The sequence below is a fragment of the Canis aureus genome, chromosome 3 (genome assembly GCF_053574225.1).
Source record: "Canis aureus isolate CA01 chromosome 3, VMU_Caureus_v.1.0, whole genome shotgun sequence".
NCBI classification, from domain to species: domain Eukaryota; kingdom Metazoa; phylum Chordata; class Mammalia; order Carnivora; family Canidae; genus Canis; species Canis aureus.
This window is the reverse complement of record NC_135613.1, coordinates 2,000,657-2,024,492: the sequence shown is the minus strand read 5'-3', so window position 1 is coordinate 2,024,492 and position 23,836 is coordinate 2,000,657. Positions and strand designations below refer to the sequence as shown.

The window sequence follows — 23,836 nt, the reverse complement described above, 5'->3', positions numbered from 1 at the left end:
ATGCTAACCATCATTTGAGCTTTCAGCAACTCAGAACTGATGAACTCAGATCATGATAACAAATATAATAATTATGAAGAAATTTGAAATTTTGTGGGAATTATCAACATGTGAGACAGAGCCATGAAGTGAGCAAATGCGTTGGAAAAATGGCACCACCAGAAGCGATGTAAGTTTCTACAAACCTTCAATTAAACAAAAAAAAAAAACTACACACACACAATATCTGCAAAGCACAGTAAAATGAGGTATGCTTGTATTCGATAATCAGCTGAGAGATCACATTTTAGGCCATGCCTGAAGTTTAAATTTTAAGTAAACATCCAATGGATGGCAATTAAATGATTTTTTTTCCCCCAGAGCAATGTGCTTTCAGTAGTAGCCTTCCATTAGTGTTGAATGGTGTGTAGCAAGACAAGAGTGGTGGAGTAACGTCAACAAGATGGGTATCATAGTGTCCAGATTGGTGACAGTGGGAGCTTGGACTAGAGGAGTAGCAATGAAGGTGGAATAGAGTAGATTTCTTCAAAGTGCATTTGGAACGAACAGATAAGAAATTAGCTGTGGAGGTTAAAGAAAAGGGATTGCAGTAATTCCTGGGAACTGTGATGAACAACTGAGTAAGCGGTGAGGGAATATCTTGGATGAAGACCATAGGAAAAAGGATAGAGAGTGTATGTAAAATATGATGTTGGACATACTAATTCTGAGACAACCATTTTACGTTTGTCTTCCAACTGGATATCCAAGTCTAGATTTCACGAAAGACCAGAGTCACCAGAGATACAGGATCTGGGGAAAATTCATGTTTAACAGAGAAGAACAAGCGTCTTGGTAGCTTGGTAGTCAGTGTCACTTGACCACTATTGCCCATGTGGGTAGAAGTCGGTGCATTGGGAGTCCTGAGTGCTTGGTAAATACTACATTACTTATGGATGAGAGAAATTTTTAGTGCAGAATGAGTCCTACAGTTTTCAGGGGACAGTAAGAACGATTAGATGGAATCTCATTAGTAGCCATGTATCTACCAACGTTTATATGCAGGCAAGAACCACAGCTCTCCCAGGTCTGGCTCAGGACTTGCGACATCATAGTTGCTCAGCGGATTTTCACGGAATCATCTACTTGAAGGCACAGCAATCGCAGAGAGTGAGTTTTGAACAACCAACTTTCTCTTTTCCTGGAGAATTTAGAACTGAAGCCTACTAAAGCCGACGTATGTATTTCTCCCTCTCCTTTTCCTTTCATGTCAAATGTTATGTGAAGTAACATAAACAGGGTCTGTAAAAGAAACAAATAAGATGAATATTGCTGGTTGCCACTATCACTAGAGCCCTTCTACTAGCCTGCTCAGCTAGGTCTCCTGAATGCGTCTAGGAAGAGAGGGACTGGCACTTGCTGTGTGTCTATCTTCAGAAACACACTTCTCAGGGTTGCCGCTGAGATTCTCCGGGGTGGGGGTGGGGGGTTCCAGTTTTCTCAACGCTACTAGTCTTTAGAAACCAAGGTTGAAGGTATTTTTTCCCCTTTAGAGTAGGTCGAGCAAAAGTCCACTTGCTGAGACTCAGAGAATACTCGGGAAATCTCTCGCTGTCATTCCAGTTCATGAGCTTGTTTTATGTATTTATAATCACAGTGCATCTTTGAACAAAGACAAACCTCTTCAAATTTAATTATCTACGCTATTCACCCACATGATGGAGCTGGGTTTTTGCTATTCCGAAATGTTTCTTTGGATCCTCAGAGAGGGTGTTTATTATAATAGAGCAAGGGACTCAGAAGGCACTTGCACTGATCCCTATTCACTCAGGTGCTCAGTAGAGGGGTTTACAATGCACACCGGCAGAAGTCTTCGAGTTCCTTAGGATCTAAATTTCCAGAGCTCCTAAGATGCTTCCCACCACCCACCCACCAGGCTAGCAATTATGTCTGTCCTTAACTAACCATGTGGAGGACACCGAAAAATGTCCAAAAGGACTTTACACATATTTTGAGAGAAACCCTGGAATAAGATTCCAGCAACCAACGAGATCACTTGAGAAATAAGGCACAACTTGGACATATGCATTCTGGAGTTTTATTTTTAAAGGCCCTTTTTGTTACATTATTCATTTATTTATTATTTGAAATATGTATTGAGCTCTTACTAAATGTAAGCCCTAAGCAAGGAGAATCTTGAGGACCCCAATATTCACTGCAGCTTCCTGGTTGCACACTTCTCACTCTGAATATAATAGAATGTGCTTACAAATACTTCCATTCCCTAAAAAGAAAACAGCAAGTCCTGTTTCTGTTATTATTAGCACGAGAGGCTTACATAAGGGATGCATTAAAAAAAAAAAAAAAGAATCACACCCAAATATGACAACTGACAGTCTGTGACAATCTAATTGCATTTCTGCTATACCAGGGAAGCTATTGGTTGTCACTAATAATGATACCATAAATTAACAATCAGCCAGAAAGAGACAGTTTTCAATGCAACCTCTTCATAATTTAAAGCAGGTCTTAGAACGTAAAGACTGCTAACTCTGGGAAACGAACTAGGGGTGGTAGAAGGGGAGGAGGGCGGGGGGTGGGAGTGAATGGGTGACGGGCACTGGGTGTTATTCTGTATGTTAGTAAATTGAACACCAATAAAAAATAAATTAAAAAAATAAAATAAAATAAAAAAATAAAAAAAAAATAAAGCAGGTCTTTGGTACTGACCACGTTGCCAGTAGGGCTAAGCGTTCTGGGGGAATGAGCAGCTCCCCTGCTCACCTCCCAGTCCAGGCCATGATCAACGGGGGGCTGCGAGGCAGCAATCCTCTGCAGAAGCACCGCCAGTGGGGGGTGTGGGTGGCGTTACCTCTGTTCTTTCTCTGTTGATGATAGAGAACACCTGCGTCAGGGAGCCCAGACAGCACTAGAAAGGGAGCAGCTCAGGAAGGGCAGCGGTCACGAACACAGACTCTTGAAGTCATGTCAGTTTGTGTGTTTGTTTGTTTGTTTTTTATTATTTAAAAAAAAATTTTTTTTTGGAAGTCATGTCAGTTTGATTTCCATTGTTTACTTTCTGGAGCTCAACGGAGAAACCAGTAACCACGCGTGGTATTTAAACGTACATTGATTAAAATGAAATAGAACTTAAAAAGTGAATCCGGCAGTCATACTAGTCACATTTCAAGGGCTCCAATATGGATTATCATCACAGAAAGTTCCACTCATCGGTGCCATTGTGAGCAATCATTCTTCGCTCCCACTGCTGACACCCTAACTCAACGCATCTCCGCCCCCCGTCTGCTCTGGAGAAGCAGTCTCTCTTCTTCCTCCACTTTGCTCTCCCATAATTTCTTCTGCAGTCAGAAGTCACTGATGTCATTTTAAAGCTTAAGTCAGGCCATGCTAACCTCTTCCATAGTTTCTCTTTATATGGGAATAAAACCCAAGCTCATTACTGTGGCCTGCAGGAGTGTACAGGACGTGGCTTATATAGATCTTTCTTACCTTATGTCCTACCACTCCACATTGTACACCCCAGCCCTTACTTCCTCCAAGCCACAGTGGCTTCTTTTCAGTCTTTGGATGCTCCGACCTTTAATGGTTTTTTAATTTTTTTTTTTTTTTACATTTTTATTTATTTGTGATAGTCACAGAGAGAGAGAGAGAGAGAGGCAGAGACACAGGCAGAGGGAGAAGCAGGCTCCATGCACTGGGAGCCCGACGTGGGATTCGATCCCGGGTCTCCAGGATCGCGCCCTGGGCCAAAGGCAGGCGCCAAACCGCTGCGCCATCCAGGGATCCCTCTTTAATGGTTTTTATCTAGAAATTCCCATCGTGAGAACTGCTCTTCCTCTTTATTATCATATGATTTACTTTTTCTGTTGATTTAATCTCAAATTAAGATTAATTTCCCCTAGAAGGCTTTTGATGGATACTTTCTTACGTTTTATTATTTTAATTTCTTTAAGCCCTTACCCTACAGTTGATTTGAATATTTACATATTTTGTTTATTGCTTGTCTTTATCTACTATAATATCATCTCCATGAAATCAGTATTTTTGTATCTTTTGTTCTGTGCCGAACCCTGAGTGCCTAGCAAATTGGCTGGCATAGATGGAAGCTCAATAAATAATTTCAAATGGCAGCATTTTAAACAAAGAAAACCTGTTCTGAGCCACTGAAAATTTTAGATGCATTAGATTATTTAATTCTCAGTTTCCTTCTGAAGGAGATAATAAGAATATCCTTGTTCTTCAGATGTGGAAAGTGCTTAGGTACTATTTAGCGCCCTTCACATGTTTAACAAATGGCAGTGTATAGCAATTTCTCTAGACTCCCCACCCCATGCAGATAGTGGATTGTGAAACACAAAATCTGGCAATTGCTAAGGAAGTGGAAACAGAGCGAACATTAGGTGTAATCTGGTTACTATCTCCTTAACATGAATTACCCACTCCTGGCTTTTGCCTCATCTGTATAATTCCTTTTTTTTTTTTAATTAATTAATTTATTTATGATAGTCACACACACACAGAGAGAGAGAGAGAGGCAGAGACATAGGCAGAGGGAGAAGCAGGCTCCATGCACCGGGAGCCCGACGTGGGATTCGATCCCGGGTCTCCAGGATCGCGCCCTGGGCCAAAGGCAGGCGCCAAACTGCTGCGCCACCCAGGGATCCCTCATCTGTATAATTCCTAAATTATATCTACATAGTTCCTCCTGTCACATACCTGCCTAGGATGTGACCTAAGTCGAACAGTCCAACCCCAGCCCAGCTGATCACATTGCTCATTCTCAAGAGCAAGTCAAAGTTTGAGGTCTAAATCAGAATGATTAAGTAGACAACACTATAGGATAACAGCACTTGATGACAAATTGCACTAACTTCTCTAAAGGTTTCTCTCTTTATATAAACTTCTAATCTTATATGATTACTCATATAGACTCCAATCAGCAGAACAGTTATACGAGCTAATTACCACTGCAACTTTCATTTTTGTTTACTTTAAAAAAAAATGATTTTATTTATTTATTTGAGATAGAGAGAAAGTTAGAGAAAGAGAGAGAGAGAGCACGCGAGCAAGTGCAAGAGCACAGAAGGGGGAGGGGCAGAAGGAAAGAGAGAAGCAGGCTCTCCACTGAGCAGGAAGCCCTACCGGGCTCAATCCCAGGATCCTGGGATCATGACTTGACCTGAAGGCAGACGCTTAACTGACTGAGCCACTCAGGCACCCCTTTGGTTAGCTTTCATACACAACTATGAGATGACCAAGCCCATTGGACACACCAGAAGACACATTTAAGTATTTTCAATATCAAAAGTACCTCCTACGTTTGACTATTTACACATATAACACACCAAGAGGACCCAAAATGTTTTCTAAGGTTAAAACAAAATATGTTGAGGAATTGAGTTATGGATTTAATTTCTGTGGGCATAATACCATGATCCACCCATTCAAGCTCCTGAAAGTTCACTATTCACTTTCTGCAGATTTTATGCATGGAGGGAATTAATTTTGACACCATTCACTTGACCTACCAAACAAGTATCCTTCTTCAGGGAGTGTACTTTCAATGATAAATTCATTGGTCCATCCAGCCCTAACAAAAAAAAATAGGATGGAATTGACCATATTCATGAATCTAAGGATGGTCTGGCCTGCTAGTTAGAAACAGAAATCAATTCTGTTACCTTTTCTCCTAAGGGAGCATTAGCTTTGTAAGATCACCAAGGCAATGCCACAAACTTTGTCAAGTATGTGAGGGCAAGAGGTGGACAGTCACAGGTGAGGAAAGACACACTGGAGAAGAAAGGGACGGATGCCTGGGGTTTTGTTCTTGATGTTCTTAGAGGACATGTTATTTGTCACAAACTATCATCCCTAACCTGTCTCTATCATGATTCTATATTTGGCCTAAATCCATCTGATATTCCCCATATCCCTAATCCCACAATCTGTTCATCATTTCTCAGATGCATCATACATTTTTTTCACCTGTCTACTTTACCCAGGCAGAAGTTTCTGCTTGAATTTTTTTATTTCCACACTTATGGTTAAGGTGCAGCAGATTTCAATATTTAGAGAAGTGGGAAAAATAAATAAATTAAATAAATAAATAAATAAATAAATAAATAATAAATAATAAATAAATAATAAATAAATAAATAAAAAGAGAAGTGGAAGAAGAAGGGTGTTTTCTGTCCTACAACATGAAAATTAGTAGCCCTTCCTCTAGCTTTCTCAGTAGCATGATGACAATTCTGTTCTAGGACTTCCTTAATTTACCAATAGTTAGTGAATGACTACTGTGCTATTAGACCCTTATGGTTACTAGTGAAACAATCTGTTTTACATGTAGGAGTTTATAAGCTTCTTAAGGTCATGGAGCACATCTAACTCCCTTTTTTTGTTTTGTTTTGTTTTGTTTTGTTTTGTTTTGTTTTGTTTTAATTGCCCGGAGGTTCTAGAGCTATTCCGTAAACATATAGAAGGTCAATGTCTATTAAATAAACAAAAGCACGACCCATCGGTTTCAAATTACATCTTAGCCAGAAGGAACCCAAGAAACTTCTTGACAGAAAACGAACAGCTCAAATTCACTGTGAACTGTGGCCAAAACGCATGCCTCGCTTTCAGAAATACTGAATCTGTGTCATGCATTTGGACAAATCTCAGGCATCAAGAAAGACTCACCATATGACTTTCCCCCTGGAGGTTCAGGCAAAGGAAAATTGAGTTGAATACCTGGCCAAATAGGGGCATTCCTGTGGGGTAGGAGGGGCTGAGGACTTTTGAGAAGATTTTGATCAGCATGAGATTCTCCTCAGGAAGGGAAACAGGGAGGAGACAGTATTTGTTAGGCAGCTTATGGATGGATGGCCAGCCAAATGGCTTGATGGGATAAGAAGGAAGAGTTCTAAAGCCGCTTCCCTTGTCCCTGTCAAAAAAATTTTCCCATCCATGTGACAGGACTGGGCTACTTTCCAGTACTTTAGTTTACCAGACTATATGTCTTTTTATTCCTCACTGGAAAAGATATAAATGCTAAGACTGGAATTACATTTATTATGTTGATGTAGCTCTGAATAGAGATGGAGACTGATATCTATTGATATAGACCAAGATATTATCTAAGTATCTGTAGACAAATGATCAGTATAGACTGGAGTGTATCAGAATCATTTGTGGAATTTTCAATATAGATATTAACAGATAACTGATATCTGAGGTCTATAAAATCAGCATTCTGAAGAAGCACCTCATATAACTACCATGTAAAATCTTGGAAGCCCTTGTAACCGTCCATTGAGATGACTGTGATTCTCTCTTCCCATTTCTATCCTAAAATGATGATTGCGACCAAGTAAGACCCCTAAGAAGAAACAATTACCTCATATTTTAGGTATATTATACCTTTTTAGAGCAAAAATAGTACACTGTAGAGTTTAATGTCACTATTTTGCATTGATAAAAGGGATTATGTGGGGAGGTAGGGATTTATTTGCAGATTAAAACAAGAAACACATGCCAAAATCATCATCGTTAGGATAATCCTCATTCTTGAGAATCTTAAACCTGCCCATTAGGATAACAATGATTTCTTTCTTATAATTATTTACAATAAAAATATATTTTTTTCTGAGATGCAGAGAGTGAGTTGGTTAGTTCACTTGTTACTGCAGATTTTACAGGATGTGACATAAAATACTCAAGATCTAGGAATATTGAGATTTAAAGGAGAGGAGATGGAAGAGAACTGATACTCCTTAGTTACTACAAAACAAGTTCACATAGAAAAACTTACATAAACTCAAAAACAACTACAAAAAAATCATTATACCTAGTTTACATATTAAGACAAACCTGTAGAAAATAAATTTTCTGTGCCTTTAAGTATATTAAATAACAAAAATTCAACTGAATAAATTTGAAGATCTAATTGGCTTTATTGACCCATTCACAAATCAGGTAACATCCGATGAAGGCAAATAAAGAGATGATCCACAGAGCTAAATAAACAACAAAACAAACAAAAAATTTAATTGCAGAGAGGGCTTAAACAAAATAATTAATTAACAAGGAGCACATTGTTTGGCAAGGTTGCTCCTCCTAAGGGGAGCAGAAGGATTCTATTGGTAAATCTCCTAGTACCGATCAGCACATCCCATCTTGACTGGTGAAAGGTTATGCTCCCAATGGGTTGAAACTGCAGTTGGATTAGGTCTTAAGTCTTGGTTTGCCAGACTTGGCCTAAGTGACACCATTTTGGGCCTATGGTTTTCTTTCTAACATATTTCAACTGACATTTATTATGTCTTTTATTTTTTTAAGACTATTTATTTATTTGAGATAGAGAGAGAGAGAGACCACAAGCCGGGGGTTGGGGGGCAGAGGGAGAGGGAGAAGCAGATTTCCACTGAGCAGGGAACCTGATGTGGGGCTCAATCCCAGGACCCCAGGGTCATAAACTGAGCCGAAGGCAGAGGCTCAACCACTGAGCCACCCAGGCACCCCTGCTGAGCATGTCTTATGTGGTGGGTGAGGTACATGATATGGTGGACAGTCTCTCAAATGGACCAATAACCCCCAGATCCAGGGAATTCATGTCCTTGCAAAGTGTCCTCCCTTTAAGTGGGACCTGGACTGAGCAACACTCACTTCTAATGAGCAGGACTAATCGTGGTCAGTCGGATGTTCATGCAACATCTGCTTCCTTCGTTTTACCTTCGACCATTTTCCCATTTTCCCATCAGTCTTGCACAGACAGCTCGGTTGGGACGAGGTGCTAACATGCTGTGCAGCTGCTTTAAGCGACCCGCTGCTTGGGCTGCAGCGGGGAGCACCTGACCTCCCCAGCCAGCTCTGATGGGCGTTTGGATCTTGACAAGCACTCCTCTCTCTGAATGCCAATGTGGGAGTGACTGTTGTCACCACCACACTTTAGGTTTCCACCCTGCATTTGCCCTGCTTCTTGAAAACACCCGATCCGCCACAGACACACTCCAGGTTGAGCCATTTCCCCTGATTGCCAGGCAAGGGTGCCTTTGGAGGGGACATAATCCCAAACTCCTTGTGCTCACTATGGATTTGGAAAGTATCTGGGGTTGAACTGGCATCTTTGAGTCCCATTTTAAATGCTTAGTACTTATGCTAATCAGCCTCTTTAACACTACCCGACACAATCTGTGAGGATTAGTTCACTTCCTCATCCCTCAGTTTGTCATCTATGAAATGGAGAGAATAACTAGTCTGTGTGTATAGAATGCTGATCTAAGTTTATCTGACTCATTTCTAAGATGGGAAGAAATAATCTCACTGTTTTTTCCTCTGACCCTGAAATGTAGCAATGCATAGCCCTGGACCCACACGCGGTGAGCACGCACTGCGTACTGTCTTTCTTTTTTATAAAGGGAGGATAAGAAGGGGCCTACATGCTTGTCTCAGGAAGGCAAACATATTTTGTAATTTCCTTTCTTTCAAGGGTGAATGTGAATGTTACTGGCAAAGGGAGTGGAGGAAAATTAGTAGAAAGGCTGTGATCCCAAGGCTGCTCTTTAAAATAGACCTCTCCTCTCACTGAGTGGGATAATAGCCATTATTTATGGAGAACTCACCAAGCCTAGGATACTTAATCTCCAGTTCTCACATCCATTCTTGCAGATAACATAGTTTCTCAGTCTACAAAATGGAGATGAGGATTTAGATAAATGTCCCAAGGTCACAGAAGATCCGTAGTACTTAGGACATACAAGATAGTTTGTTTTTCTTTTCCTGATTCCCAAAACAGAACTCTGTTCGCTATCTATATCTGGCTATTATAACTAGTACTAATAGTAATAATCAGAAAGGATGAAGACGGAATGGAGAATAGAACAATAACAATAAAGAATGAAACCAAGAGTAAATTATTCCAAAAAAAAAAAAAAAAAGCAGAAAGATAATGTTATATTCAAGAGCAAATTTGACAGGGGAGTGCAGGAATAAATAAATAGATAGGAAAATAAATGAACCTTGCTCCACGAGGTGTAGATAGTAAGAATCATAATAGCTCAGGATGGAGCAGGTGCTTTTCCATTGGGAAAGTGGGTACTTGTCTATTCTTTTCTTTTTTTCTTTTTTTTTTTTTTTGGTACTTGTCTATTCTTGTTGCAAAGGTTGGAAGAGGCATCTGTACTGTTTTGTCTCTATGTCTATTTTATGTTGGAAGCATCTCAGGGTGAGAGAAGCCATGTAACTTGCCAAAGGCACACAGTGACAATCAAAAGGACACAGATTCGCCAAGTAGTCTGACTTCTAGGCCGTCATCTTAATCACTTGGCAAATACAGTTTCCTGTCAAATACTGATCTTTGTTATCCAAGGAATGTTTAAGGATATGTGGGACTTGATATTAAAGTATCAATTTCATTGGGACTTGATATTAAAGTAAATGACCCAGAAAAAGATGAGAAACTTTTATCAAAGATGAAGAGGAAGCTTATTATATAATCCAATGGTGTGCTATGAACAGCACGTTGAGTATTTTACTGAAAACAAACTATATTATTTTTTTTTCACAAGGAAAACATGATAGTGGACTATGATTAGCATGCCAACACAAAAGAAGGCTTTAAACATAATTTTTATTCCAGGTGGAAACATAATGTACTAAAAAAAAATCAATAAATTATATCATAATTTATAAATACATTTAATAAATAATAATAATGATTAACACGAGATATAATGCATGTTCAAGGTAACTGTTTTTTTCCTAGATTTCAATACCTTTTAATCAAATTCTGTACTAATTTAATTAATTGTATTGGTTAATGGCGAAAGAGTACACCTAACATACACTCGGGATGACAAGAGAAGAAAAAAATGTGTATGATCATGGCTTGGAAAGATCACAACAAAAGGACACCTGATCCAAATCTTTATGATCATCCTTTATTTGACACAGGTAGTATTGGTTAGATCACTGTATCAATGGTTTCTGCTTTGCTAGGTATCTAAAATATGGATATTGAGTTGCCATTACCCTGTGGCTGGAAATTTTGATGGCTTAAAGTCACCATTTTAAGCCAGTATGACATATTAGAAAGCATGATGGGTTTGAAATAAAAAAATATGTTTTCGAATCCTATAACTACTTCGACTATGTGTATGATTGTCAGATAAAATGCAGAATTGCAGTTATATTTAAACCTATTTAAATACTTAATTTGTTGTTTGTTTAAGCATAGGAATATTCCAAATATGGATATAGGACATGCTTATATTAGAAATTAGTCATTATTTACCTGAAATTTAAGTTTAAATGGGCGTCCTCTGTTTTTATTTGCCAAATGTGAGCTTGAGAAAGCTCTTGCATTAAAATTCATCTATTGAATATTGCAGATTAAATAATATTTCTTTTTTTTTAATAATATTTCTTACCTACCTCACAGACTTGGCTGAGAGAATCAAGTAGTGGATCAACTTTCACCAGTCATGTCAGTGACTGTGTCAATAACTTCTGAACTCACTAAAATAAAACTAATATTGCATTACATTAAATAATGCATTAAACAATCCTTGGCCTTGAGTATGACATTCCTTGTCCCACTGATAGAACTTTCCATTTAATTTACATAAATGTTTCTATACTGTTCACTTGCATATTATTCTTAGATTCATGTAAGTGTATTAAAGGATATAAATTGGGGTGGGAGTGATACTCACGCTTTATGAATGGCAAATGCCAATGGATCTAAGGGGTGATGGTAGACTAAAGTATCTCTACCTTTGAACAAGGTTCCTTGCACAGAGGAAGTGCTTGGTAGGAATTTGTTTTGTGATGTACAATAAATAAATATATTTATAAATAAATATATCAATAAAAAATAAATGCATCGACTAAGAGACACCTCAGGAGATGTCTGTCCAATGATGTGGATATTAGCTGTTACCTAGTTAATTCAAGCCTATACACAGAGTGAAAAATAGTGGTTCCCAAACCAGATACGCTGAATTAGCTTAGTATTTCTATTAAAATATGGGCAAAAAAAGAATAAGTTGGAAAAAAATCAGGCAGTCTGAGGTTCTGAGCCATCTAAACTCAGAAGTGTTAGCAAACTCTAGCATATTGCTTACACATTTAGATGAGAGGAAAGAGACAGATTCACTTCAACTTTGTGTTAGGGTCCAATTGGTCCATATTTATATAAATAGGACTTAGATGGTGCAGGTGTCAGCAAAATATTAAATGGTCGTGGACATGCATTTCCATCTCAGTTGTCATTGGAATCCTGGGTCTCTTTCCAGTTCCAATTTCTAGAGGTCGCAATTAAATCCTTTAAAATTCTATCAGCCTGAACTATTTTGCATGAACTTTAGATTTAATTTTAAAGATTTTTTTTTTTTGTGGAGAAATGCTGAAGTCAATAACATTTTGAATATTGTAGAGCAGCAAGAGCCAGATTGATAATAAGAGTTTAAGTCAGTTTTCCAGTGGACCTTGCAAAAATTTAAATAATTGAATTTTATTGTTCTTTTGATGAGTGGCTTCTATGTTTCAAACTTGCTTGTCAGCTGAAATTTATTTTCTGAGTGAGGCAAAAGACCAAAAAAGTGTTATTCATTGCTGTAACCATCTGAACATTTTTCAAGCATATTTGTAAAACTACAGAGCTAATTCAATAATTTATTGAAATTATCATAAAAGTTTAGCAAATCATGCATTGCATTCAGATCCTGATATGTGCTAGATTTCCTGTTTTTACGAGTCAGCAGCTTTATAACTATAACCATTTGAATTTCAAATGACAAATTTATATCTACCACAGCCCCAGAATGCATAAAAAATGATAAGAGGGCACCCTTTAGAGAAATTTAAAAAGAATTGTGCATTTCATAATTTGATATATGTAACCTAATCCATCATACACCAGGGTTTACATCGTGCCAGCGAATGCAGACTCCTGTCTGTGGCCGGCACAAGGCTGCACCACAGACACACGCTTCCCTGGGTTATGAACCACTGGCCCCCTGGTGTGCAACGCTCGGTGCCTCTGTCGGAAGGGGTGCGTGTGTAACACAGAGAGCGGCTCTGTGGGCTTAATTACGACGTTAGACTTTGGCTGAATGAGAAAGAAGAGATGCCAAACAAAGTGAGAAAAAGAGCCGTGTAGTCAGGGCCACAGAGCTAGAGGGTCCCTAGAAATTCGGTCCCCAGCCAGGCGTCTGCATGTGCTGCTCCCCGGACGCCTTCTCTCCGTGGGTCCCTCTTGCCAGGCTAAGGCCACCTTCTCATGTTTGTCTCATCCCAGGGTAATCACTATCTCATCTGATTTCTCGTTGAACTTTCCCTGCCAAGGCCCCGTAGCAGAGCCACGTACACACAGACACTGTGAACACGGTGGGCTTTTCAGCTCTGCTAAATATGAAAATTCTCAAGGACGGGGATAAATTCTCATGGACACAGCAACCCGAGTAGTTTCCCAACGACTAGAATAATGGCAGGGGTCCACAATCACGGGGCAGCAGCTTGTGAGGCCACAGACTCGGGCCTGCAATCCCACGTGCCTACAGCTGGGTGTGTGGTCAAGTCCACTTACATTCCCCGAGTTCTACTGCGATCGTGTAAGACGGATGTGACACGGTGGACACTGCGAGGGTCAGACCAGAGTGATTCATCAAACGTTGGTGCTCACACAGTTTGCGCCGACTGTTTCCGTAGACTCGACCTCCAGGGCACAGTCACCCACGAGTTCGTGCCTGGACACGGCGGCCTTTTGGCCCAGGGTTGTGGCTCACGGAGGGATCTTGCATCAAGTGCTGTGCACCTACTCATTCCATTCATAGGCCGGCCGCCCGCCAGCCTAGGAGACTGTCCAGGCTCACAGTGAGCCGGGGCTCAGCGTGGGCCCCCACCTGGGATGGGGACGGCCTGCAGCTCCAGGGTGCCCCCCTACCTGGGATGCGGACTGGCCGTCCTACAGCTCCAGGGTGCCCCCAACTTGGGATGGGGACTGGCCAGCCCACAGCTCCAGGGTGCCCCCCCACCTGGGATGTGGGACTGGCCGGCCTGCAGCTCCAGGGTGCCCCCCCACCTGGGATGGGGACTGGCCGGCCCGCAGCTCCAGGGTGCCACCCTGTGTGGGGCGCCCTCTCTCTTTCCCTCACCCTGAAGTCCTGCCCTCACCACCCCCAAGGACGCCTACTGGGCATGAGCACGGAAGGGACTGGTTCCATCCACTGAGGATGGGGTAGGGGGCCTGCACGTCGGGGCAGGGACCCGCTGGAGGGGGAGGGAGGGGACACCTGAGGCACAGAGCCGCTGGAGGGGGAGGGAGGGGACAGCTCTCTGATTATCAGAATTTAACCTTATGAACACTGACTTGCAAGGACCTGAAGTCTGGTGACAGATAATTGGTCAATTCCGCATTGTGGGAGTGTTTTCGTTCATTGACCTAGAAGGGCACTGGAACGTTCTTGGCCGCAGCGCCTGTCTCCCACCTAACCGCCTATCCCATCTTCCTAAGCATCACAAGTAACCGCTGCTGTGATTATCCATGCTTCAGGGCTCACCTCCAACGCCAACCGGATTGGAAAGCTTTCGCCACCTGCCCCACAGCAAGTGAAGATCAATCAGCCCTATGTCAAGTCCGGAGGTTTCACCTTTCTGCGTCTCCTTTAGATAATCCTCCCAAATAAATACAGGGATCGGCTTACTTAGTCTGTATTTTAGGCATCTCATTAGGTACTGGAACATGGTGGTGAAAAACAGTCTGATTGAACTTAAAAGTTCAGTGTGTGCAAGGGAGCACAGTTTGGACAGAAAAAATATAAAGGAAATAAAACATCTGAAAGGAGAGAAGTAGTAATTACTCCAGAGGGGATCAAGAAAAGCCACAGAGAACGAAGGCAGTGATAACAAGAACAACAAGACTTGAGTTTCAATCCTCATTCCAACTACTACTGGGCGCTCAGTCTTGAGCAAGGCATTCAATCATATTTGGCCCAACACGTACTCAAAATATTGACATTAGTAACTAACCATCAGCTGCATCCTGAGGACGGGGTGCCACAGCTAGATAAGGTCGTGCGTATCAAGCATTTAGTACCACTTAATAGTAGAGGCTTCAATAATATTGGGGAAAAGGGGCTGCGCCAAAGTACAAAATGACCCTATCAATGACTCTGGTGGAGCATGGTCAGCCCGTAAATACGGTGACTAAGTCAATGGCACTGTCATCAGCAGGTCCAGAATGGATGAAATTCTGGAACTTATGAAAAGTGGTCTGAATAGGAGAACTTTTCCTGTCTGACTTCAGCATCTCCACTTCCGTTCATTACTCGGAATGGAAGACCTGAGCTCTGTACAAGGAATTCTCTCGTGTGTGTGTGTGTGTGTGTGTGTGTGTGTGACGGTGTGTGTGCGCGTGATGGTGTATGTGTAGGGGGGGTGGTTATCACGATAAAGACTGTGACCAAAATCCAAGGATGCTCCCTCTGGAAGTACGGGCTCTGTGGTGTGGCGGTGGTGGCGGTGGTGGCGGTGGAGGTGGTGGGATATGCCTTGGATGATGCTGTTCTGACATCTAATATGAGGTATTTTTCTCCCATTTTATTAGAGCTCTTTCTTGAATTTTGGTATAATTTTCCTGCTAAAAAGCTATATTTTGCTCTAATTCTATCTTCAGATGAAAATGGAGCTAAAGAAATTATCATGCTGGTAAAAAAAATGCAGTGGTCCAGGCCAGCTGGATTCATAATTATGTGGTTGGAAGAAGTCAAAAGAATTTGACTTCGTTGTGAGCCAGGTTTTTGGCCAGATCATGGTAACCAAGGAAAGAAGAGTAAATATCTCATCTACCTTTTATTTTTTATTTATTTATTTTATTTTTTTAAATAATAAGTTTATTTTTTATTGGTGTTCAATTTACCAACATACAGAATAACACCCAGTGCTCATCCCGTCAAGTGCCCCCAGTGCCCGTCACCCAGTCACCCCCACCCCCCATCCTCCTCCCCTTCCACCACCCCTAGTTCATTTCCCAGAGTTAGGAGTCTTCATGTTCTGTCTCCCTTTCTGATATTTCCTTTTAAATGAATTCTGACACACAGAGTCTTTCCTTGTTACAAAATGATGATTAGGAGAGGAGGAAGAAAAAGGAATTCTTTTATTTTCTTTTAATTAATTAATATTAATTTTTGAATTCTATTTTTTTTATTCCATTCTGTAAGGCAAAGGTCTAATCCTCTTTGTTTTCAGCCTAATATGTGTAGCAATACGCAACAGTAGAAGGGGAAAGAATATCCGAGAGCAGCACTTTATAAGTCTAAACATTAGGTAAATTTTCTTCGAAAGAAAGCCGTGGAGCCTTGGAACAAAGCTGTGGCATTGGACAAGTCTTCCTCTCCTGGATCTAAGCTGTCACTTTGGACAGACCATTTAAAACTCTTAGACGTTAGACTTTGGCAGAATGAGAAAGAAGAGATGCCAAACAAAGTGAGAAAAAGAGCTGTGTAGTCAGGGCCACAGACTCTTGGCATCGCATACGTTTACCTATGTAACACCTGTTTTATAGGGTTGGTCTGAGGGTTACAGTCAGGACTTGATACACTTTGGTATCTTAAATCTTTCTTCTTCTTGATCTCAAATCAGTGCCAAACACCTAGTCTACGGGCAGCCTGGGGCCCACTACTACATTATGACAGTAGGAAGAGTGACCAAGAATGTGGAGCAAGGAGCCCAAAGACCTAGGACGTCAGCCCGTATCTTATTTTGGGAGCCACACAAAGGGATTTTTTAAGCTGACGGTGAATGACATTCTGAGGCATAGCATTCTGGGAATGGTAAAGAGTTGACAAATCGGACTCAAATGAGAGCTTGCTAAAACGAAGACTAAGAAGGCCAATAATGTCAAAACTTGGACAGGTACAATGACACAGACTCCAACCAAGAAGCTACATTAAAAAAAAAAAAAAAAAAAAACGAAAAAACAAAACAAAACAAAACAAAAAAAACACAATTGGCCTAACTAACTGGTGACTCTTAGGATAACCCATTGATCCCTTCCCAGAGCAATCTGCCTTCTGCATTGGCCAGAATGATGTGGTGAATAGATGCGCTGGGAATCCCTGCCCCTGGACCCTTTGCATTCTGTATTGTGGGTTTAATCTTTGCAGTTCCTCCAGAAATCCACAAATACTTTTGCCTTATCATCAAGATAGAAAAAGGCAGTACTCCAGGCTGTCGCTTGCCCCTTTCTAGACATCAGTGTGAAGATTTGGCCAGTTGCATTTCCATTGCATGTTTCAGAACTGGGAAAAGAGCCATCGCATGGGTTCTGGGACATACCCAAACTCACCATGGAGTGGAACAGATCCAACATTTTATTGACCACTGACCTCTCTCCTTGGAGTCTCCTGGCGAACCACACCGGCATCGTGTGTCTTTACGGCTGAGTGGCAGTTGGGATCAGTGTCAGTAATCTTTGCAAAGACCGGTCATTCTCTCTTTCCCAGCGCACACTTACTTTTGAAACTGGTCACAGGACCCTCTGGCAAAAGCTAGGGGGGATATTTTCAGTATAAAATTCTGGTGGTAAGCTGATGCTGCCTCGTGCCTCCGCTCCGAGGTTCTGAGTCTGTGGACCAGTGAAAATCTTGAAACTCTTTGAGAAGCTGCAATTCTTTTTTTTTTTTTTCTTTTTTTTTTTTTTTTGAGAAGCTGCAATTCTTTATTGTGACTATTCACTTAAGATTTTTGTTCACCAGATTTTCTGCCACTCGTCATGGTAACCGCAGCCACCTTATCTCTGGCAGGTAGGAGTCATGACTCGGCCCCTGCCATCTGGCTTCTCATCATCTTCACTGGATTCGGGAAGCAGTTAAGTGGCAGCATTATCTAGTGTTTTTCCTGGCCTGCGGAAAAGACCTATTGCAGAGTTTCTCAAGAATGTCATTGTTCCCCTTACTAATACATTTCTCAAAGTCTTAGTGCAGAGAATATTCTCTGGAATCTCTCAAGGGACATAGCTCAGAAGTGGCCAAGCAGGTGAGTTCTCACCAGAATTCTGATTTCCCTAAGCCTTTCAGTAATTTTCTATATCGAGAAAGGCTAAGAGTCTCAGCTGAATTCAATATAAGCCATCTCTGGAGCCAGCTTTCAGTCAATCAACCAAGCAAACTGTAAACCCAAAGATACCAATCAAAGTAATAAGAGATACAAACAAACAAATAAAAACACTTGCATTTGAAAAGAGCTTCTCACTTTTTTTCCCCTAATATATACTATCAGGCTCAAGTGGAAAAATAGAAATGGCACTGGCTCTAGAGTCAGGTGGATAGGAATTCCACACGGGCTTCAATATTTTTAGTTCTGTGCCTTAGACATGGGCTTCCTAAGGGTACAGTTATGTGGTAATCACCTCGAATTTTTTAAAGAAAACATATTTTTGAGACAATGAATATAAAAAACATATCAGACCGTACTCTAGGAGTATCCAAGAGCTAAATGATGGCTCATCAGATGCCACTCTATTCCCTAGAAGTGATCTTAGTGGTCACACATTGCAAATCCCTATTTTAACAAAAAAATACCCTGAGGTCTACCGTAAAAATATGGTGTAGATTCCCAGAGTAGAAAATTCAGCAGTATATAGAAAAATGATTTCATGATGCACAGAATTCCTTGTGAGATCATTTTACATGATATTTGAAGCAAATGGTTAAATTTGATCTCTCTTGAATTAGAGAAACTATATGATGGAAGTCTCAAAAAACCAGCAAGGTAATAGGTGTATAACTAATAATATTTTGGGCGAATGTAAAGTAAACTTGATCCAAAGATGATATATTTTATCCTGAATATGCATGAGGGGATATGTTAAAAATCCAAGAAAAAATATTAAGCAAAGAGCAATACTCATTTTTAACCATATAAAATATTATAGTAATTAACCCGAGCTTTGAAAAGTATACAGATTGGGATTATTTTTAGCCAATTGGAACCTTCCAGTGTGGCATAGATGTTATTAACAGAGCATGTGTTTATTTGCTCATTGAATATTCAGTGAGCATTTGTCCTGTGCCAGGCACCCTCAGCCTGTGTGCGAGGCACGTAGTAATGAACAAATGGGAATCCTGGTCTCCTGGACTTTCTACTAGAGCCAGGGATGATCGATAGGTAACAAGTAAGTATGTAAAATTTGTCATAAGTCTTATGGCAGGAGAAAAACAAGCAAGTTAAGGTGATAGAGAGTGATGGGAAGGGGAGCCCTCGTTGTTAAGGCAACATGTGTGCAGAGATGTGAAGGAAGAAGAAGTGGCATAAAGCAGTATGTGCAAATGCCGTGATGTTGGAGCTTGGCTAGAATGGTCCAGAAGCAGCAAAAATATGGGAGGGTTGTAGAAGATGAAGTCAAATGTGTAATGGATGTGAGGTCAGGGGGAAGGTTAGCAGTGGCCACACCAGGTGGCGCCATAATGATTGAAGCATATACTCTTCGTGGTATGAAAAGTCACTAGGGAGGGCTTTTGGTTTTGTTTTGCTTCTTTTTTAGATCTTATTTATTCATTTGAGAAAAAGAGAAAATGAGTGGGGAGAAGGGGTAGAGGGAGAGGAAGAAGGAGAAGCAGACTCCCCACTGAGCCGGGAGCCTGACAGATGTGGGGGCAGGTGAGCTCAACCCCAGGACCTGGCGATCGTGACCCAAGCTGAGCTGAAGGCAGATGTTTAAGCCTCTGAGCCACCCAGGTGCTGCCATCTGGGAGTTTTGAGTGGAGGAGTAATATCTAATTTACACTGAGATCATCATGGTTGCTTTGTAGAAGACAGAGGCTATTTAGCAACATGCAATGATAGTGGGCACCTTGTCCTTTCTGCATGATGTTGGGCACAACATGGCCACATCGGCTCTACCTATAAAATGGGGATATTGACAGTCTGACAAACCTGACAGGGTTGTGGTGATTTCCTTGGATAATGCATACAGGTCCCCACTCCAAAGCCTAATTTTGGAGAAAGAGGGTGAGGGCAAAGTATAATTGACCTTAAAAAGACAATCATAGTATGGACAAAGCATGCAGATCCCACTGACGTCCTCTGTGTATTTTTAGTTCTTGGAATTAAAACAATTGTTAACGAGAGAGAGAGAGACAGAGAGAGAGACTCATGAGAATATAGATGTCTAGTTAGGGCCATATTTTCAGCCCAGTCTCAAGTGTTTATACATTTAATATTTATTTAACAGGCAATCTATAGCTAGTTAATTAGATAGCATGCTTAATATCTCATTTTCTTTAGTTGTATGGGTAAATGCTAATTAAATTCCTGAGCATTCCTCACAAGTGTAATGTAATAATAGGAACATCGTCACACACTTATTGGTTCTGCAGATTTGAATTAATTACATTGCAAGTAGATTTATCTTTCATATATTTATACCTCAATAGGTGCTCTTCCCCGACAATCATGGGGGATTTAATTTTCATACCACCACCTTATTAACTCTAAATTAAATATGTTTAGTAGGAGTTTAATACTTGCTGAAGCTCTAGTTAGCGATACTTCTTCCACACATCTGGATTTTGAAATTCATTTTGCCTGATGCTGCTAAAAAGGAATAGAGACAATTAATAAGGCAATGAGAGAGGATACGAAATGTAATTTGGAGACAAGCCAAGGAATCTGCTCCTCCACTGTGTTTCGTCAGCACCTTGGGGGACATCTCTTGGTTTGGTCCACCTCTTCTCTAGCCCTGGGCATGGGATGATCCCCTTATGAAAAACAAAATATATATTTGTATCTCCCACCCTCACATCGTCTCTCCATCCTCACTGATGCCACGGCCTTAATTCCAAGCTCCATCATCTCTCACGTGAACTGATTTAATAGCTTTTTCCTGATCCTCTATGTGTCAAGTCCAGCCTTCTTCCATCTACTCTGCCTTACACCTAACTACCGGAGAGGTCTTTCACCTTCAGAATGATGAGCCTGGGGCACCTGAGTGGCTCAGCGGTTGAGTATCTTCAGGGCATGACCCCGGGGTCCCGGGATCGAGTCCCGCATCGGGTTCCCTGCATGGAGTCTGCTTCTCCCTCTCCCTGTGTCTCTCATGAATGAATAAATAAAATCTTTTAAAAAATGATGAGCCTGCTCTTCCCCTTCTGGAATGCTTTACCTCCAGGATCTACTTCCGATTCTTTGCCAATGTCACATAACATCTTCCTGCTTACCCCTGCAATCTAAACGCTTGCCTTTATTCTCCTCAGTCTCTCTAATTTCCAAAGCATGGATGCTTCCAAGTGACTGCTTGGATTGTCTCCCCGATTTCCTGGTTCACTCCTACCCCATCACTCAAAACTGAGATGTGTGCTGATTGAGTGAAGAATCAGATATTTGTGTTGACTTTGACGTATTTAATGCCAAATCTATTTTATTTTTCTGGGGTTGGGGACCCCAGGATATAGACTGTGAAAATATGAGAAGCTTGTCCTTCCTCTCATGACGAGTTTGCTCTTTAATGTGTTCCTGGAGTACTTCCCTCTTTAGTGCAAATGATGGCCCATTTCCTGTCCCCTAATCTGTCACTCACCTTGAACCCAGGGACTATCTTATAAGTATTCAATATATTTGTTCAAAGTTCATTTACTGTGACCTTACTGAGTACTAGAAACTGTGCTTGCAGAATGCTGGAGAAAAACACGCATCACAATACAGAAGAGAAGCAATGAACAGAATGACAGAAAAAGAATCCTGATGAGATTAACTCCATCCACACCATGAGGTAATGGTTAAGAGTCTTTTGCTGAGTACGTTCCTTGTTAACATTAAGTCTAAACTCTTCATCAAAAATGGAAATAGAGGAGAACTTAGTAATCTATGAGAAATAAATAAAATAATTCAGGTTAAGCACCTGGATGATTTACTCACCCAAGTTATCTGGAAAGGGTCTAACTCAGCCATCTGATGAGTTTGGTAACTATGATATTTTAATAAATGTGATTAAGCACACGTAGTAGGGACTCATAAATATTAGCTCTTATAATGATAAACAATTTTCTTATACTGTAAATGAGGAAACAAAGGTTTAGTGCCTTCTTCCAAGGAAAATGGTATATGACAAAGATAATAATGCCTGTCCTCTTATTTATCACTAAATAATAAATGCACAAAACATATAAGTAAACAAGAAAAAATAAATAATAGACAGCCTGCAGTTTCATCAATAAATTATACGTTTCTCCTGGGTTGGATAGAGAATTTACATTTTATTTGATGGTATCCATGATTGTGATAGTCTGAAAATTTCGAAGAAAATTACAGTTAGATATTTCAAAGAGAATAACTGCAAAAGAGTTGATAATAATTTATAAGTGTATATATGTATGTGGCTAAATTATGAATTTTTAGCAAAAGCTCAGAGGATCAGAGAGCTGAAGAGCCAGGAGGAAAAGAAGGGTAAGAGTGGTTTCAGACCAGTGTTCTCCATAAAACTGTACCTAGCCCTTTGCAGTCTTAAAATAACTTTCTCAAGGGTTATTGCGTTTAATGTTGAGACTTAGCGGAAAGGTAAAGGGCTGTATTATAATGAATAAGGAAACAAAAGCTTAAAGAGAGGGATAAACTCACCAAAAGTCACAGCAGAAGTGGGGCTGCAACTGTATTTCAGCAATACAGGACTCTTTCCACCCCCACTGCCGTGCCCTTCCTCCCCCTTCCCTCACGAGCTCTCGGGAAAGCATCCATTTCAGCCCTCCATTGACTTTGGGAGATTTTTGGTTTGTACAAATTTAAATAATTTAAATAGTAAGATGCTGTCAGCTTTTATTAAAGAAGTTATTCAGGATTTCACAACAAGAAGCCCCTGTGTATATTTAATAAGAAGATGTCCATGCTTTAGTGGCCACTAATACAGGATTCTTGGCCTTCTGTGCCCACACTTCTGTCTTCCAGAGACTTCCTGGCATTCGGGTGTGGAATCCAGGGCTCAGTGCTCCACAGCTTAGGGCTCTAAGATCAGCTATTTGAGATCTCTGATTGCTTTCAGTGCCTCCCGGTCTCTCTGCTATGCCCCCGGATTTGGGTGGTTCAGCCTTTTCCCCCCACTCTGGATCATGCCTACTTCACAGTGTGTCGCCTGAGCCTCTCCTCGTCTCGACTCAGCTGCATTTTCCGCAATCCCTGGTCCTCACTAGGCATCCTGATTCCTGTGCATCTGTGATGAGGCGCAAGTGTGTCTGTGTGGGAGATGTTGATGGCTTCAGACCCTGAGAATGAAGGGAGGGGAGAAATCAAATCTCTTGTCCTGTCAGCCTGTGATTAGAACAAACAGCCTGCTAGAGATATCAATCATGTCCTTGCCACTGTAATTCCATTTAGGCCTTTAAACAAAAATTTTATGTAGTCTAAAGTGTAGATAACGGAACCAGTACCTGCTTTCGAAGCTATTAGTTTTCAAATTTTACCATGCATGAGAATCACCTGAAGGGTTTGTAAAAACACACAGTAATGGGCCCTATCCCCCCCTCACACACACACACCAGGGGTTCTCATTCAATTGATTTTGGTAGGACCTAACCATTTGTATTTTTAACGAGTTTTCATTTTTTTTTTTTTTTAAATTTTATTTATTTATGATAGTCACATAGAGAGAGAGAGAGAGAGAGAGGCAGAGACACAGGCAGAGGTAGAAGCAGGCTCCATGCACCGGGAGCCCGACGTGGGATTCGATCCGGGGTCTCCAGGATCGCGCCCTGGGCCAAAGGCAGGCGCCAAACCGCTGCGCCACCCAGGGATCCCTTTAACGAGTTTTCAGATGCTGTTCACCTCGTTGATCACACCTTGGGAACTACTTCTAAACACGTGTTGA

General features: G+C 40.9%; 1 long non-coding RNA gene across 1 annotated transcript; it reads right to left on the bottom strand.

Moving 5' to 3' along the window:
• Nucleotides 1-232: 232 nt before the first annotated feature.
• Nucleotides 233-21,647, bottom strand: LOC144306242 (uncharacterized). Its single transcript, XR_013373261.1, has 3 exons — nt 21,560-21,647; nt 20,508-20,577; nt 233-1,281 (listed from the first exon to the last, which is right to left on the bottom strand). It is a non-coding gene; the product is annotated as an uncharacterized LOC144306242 (long non-coding RNA).
• Nucleotides 21,648-23,836: the final 2,189 nt, after the last annotated feature.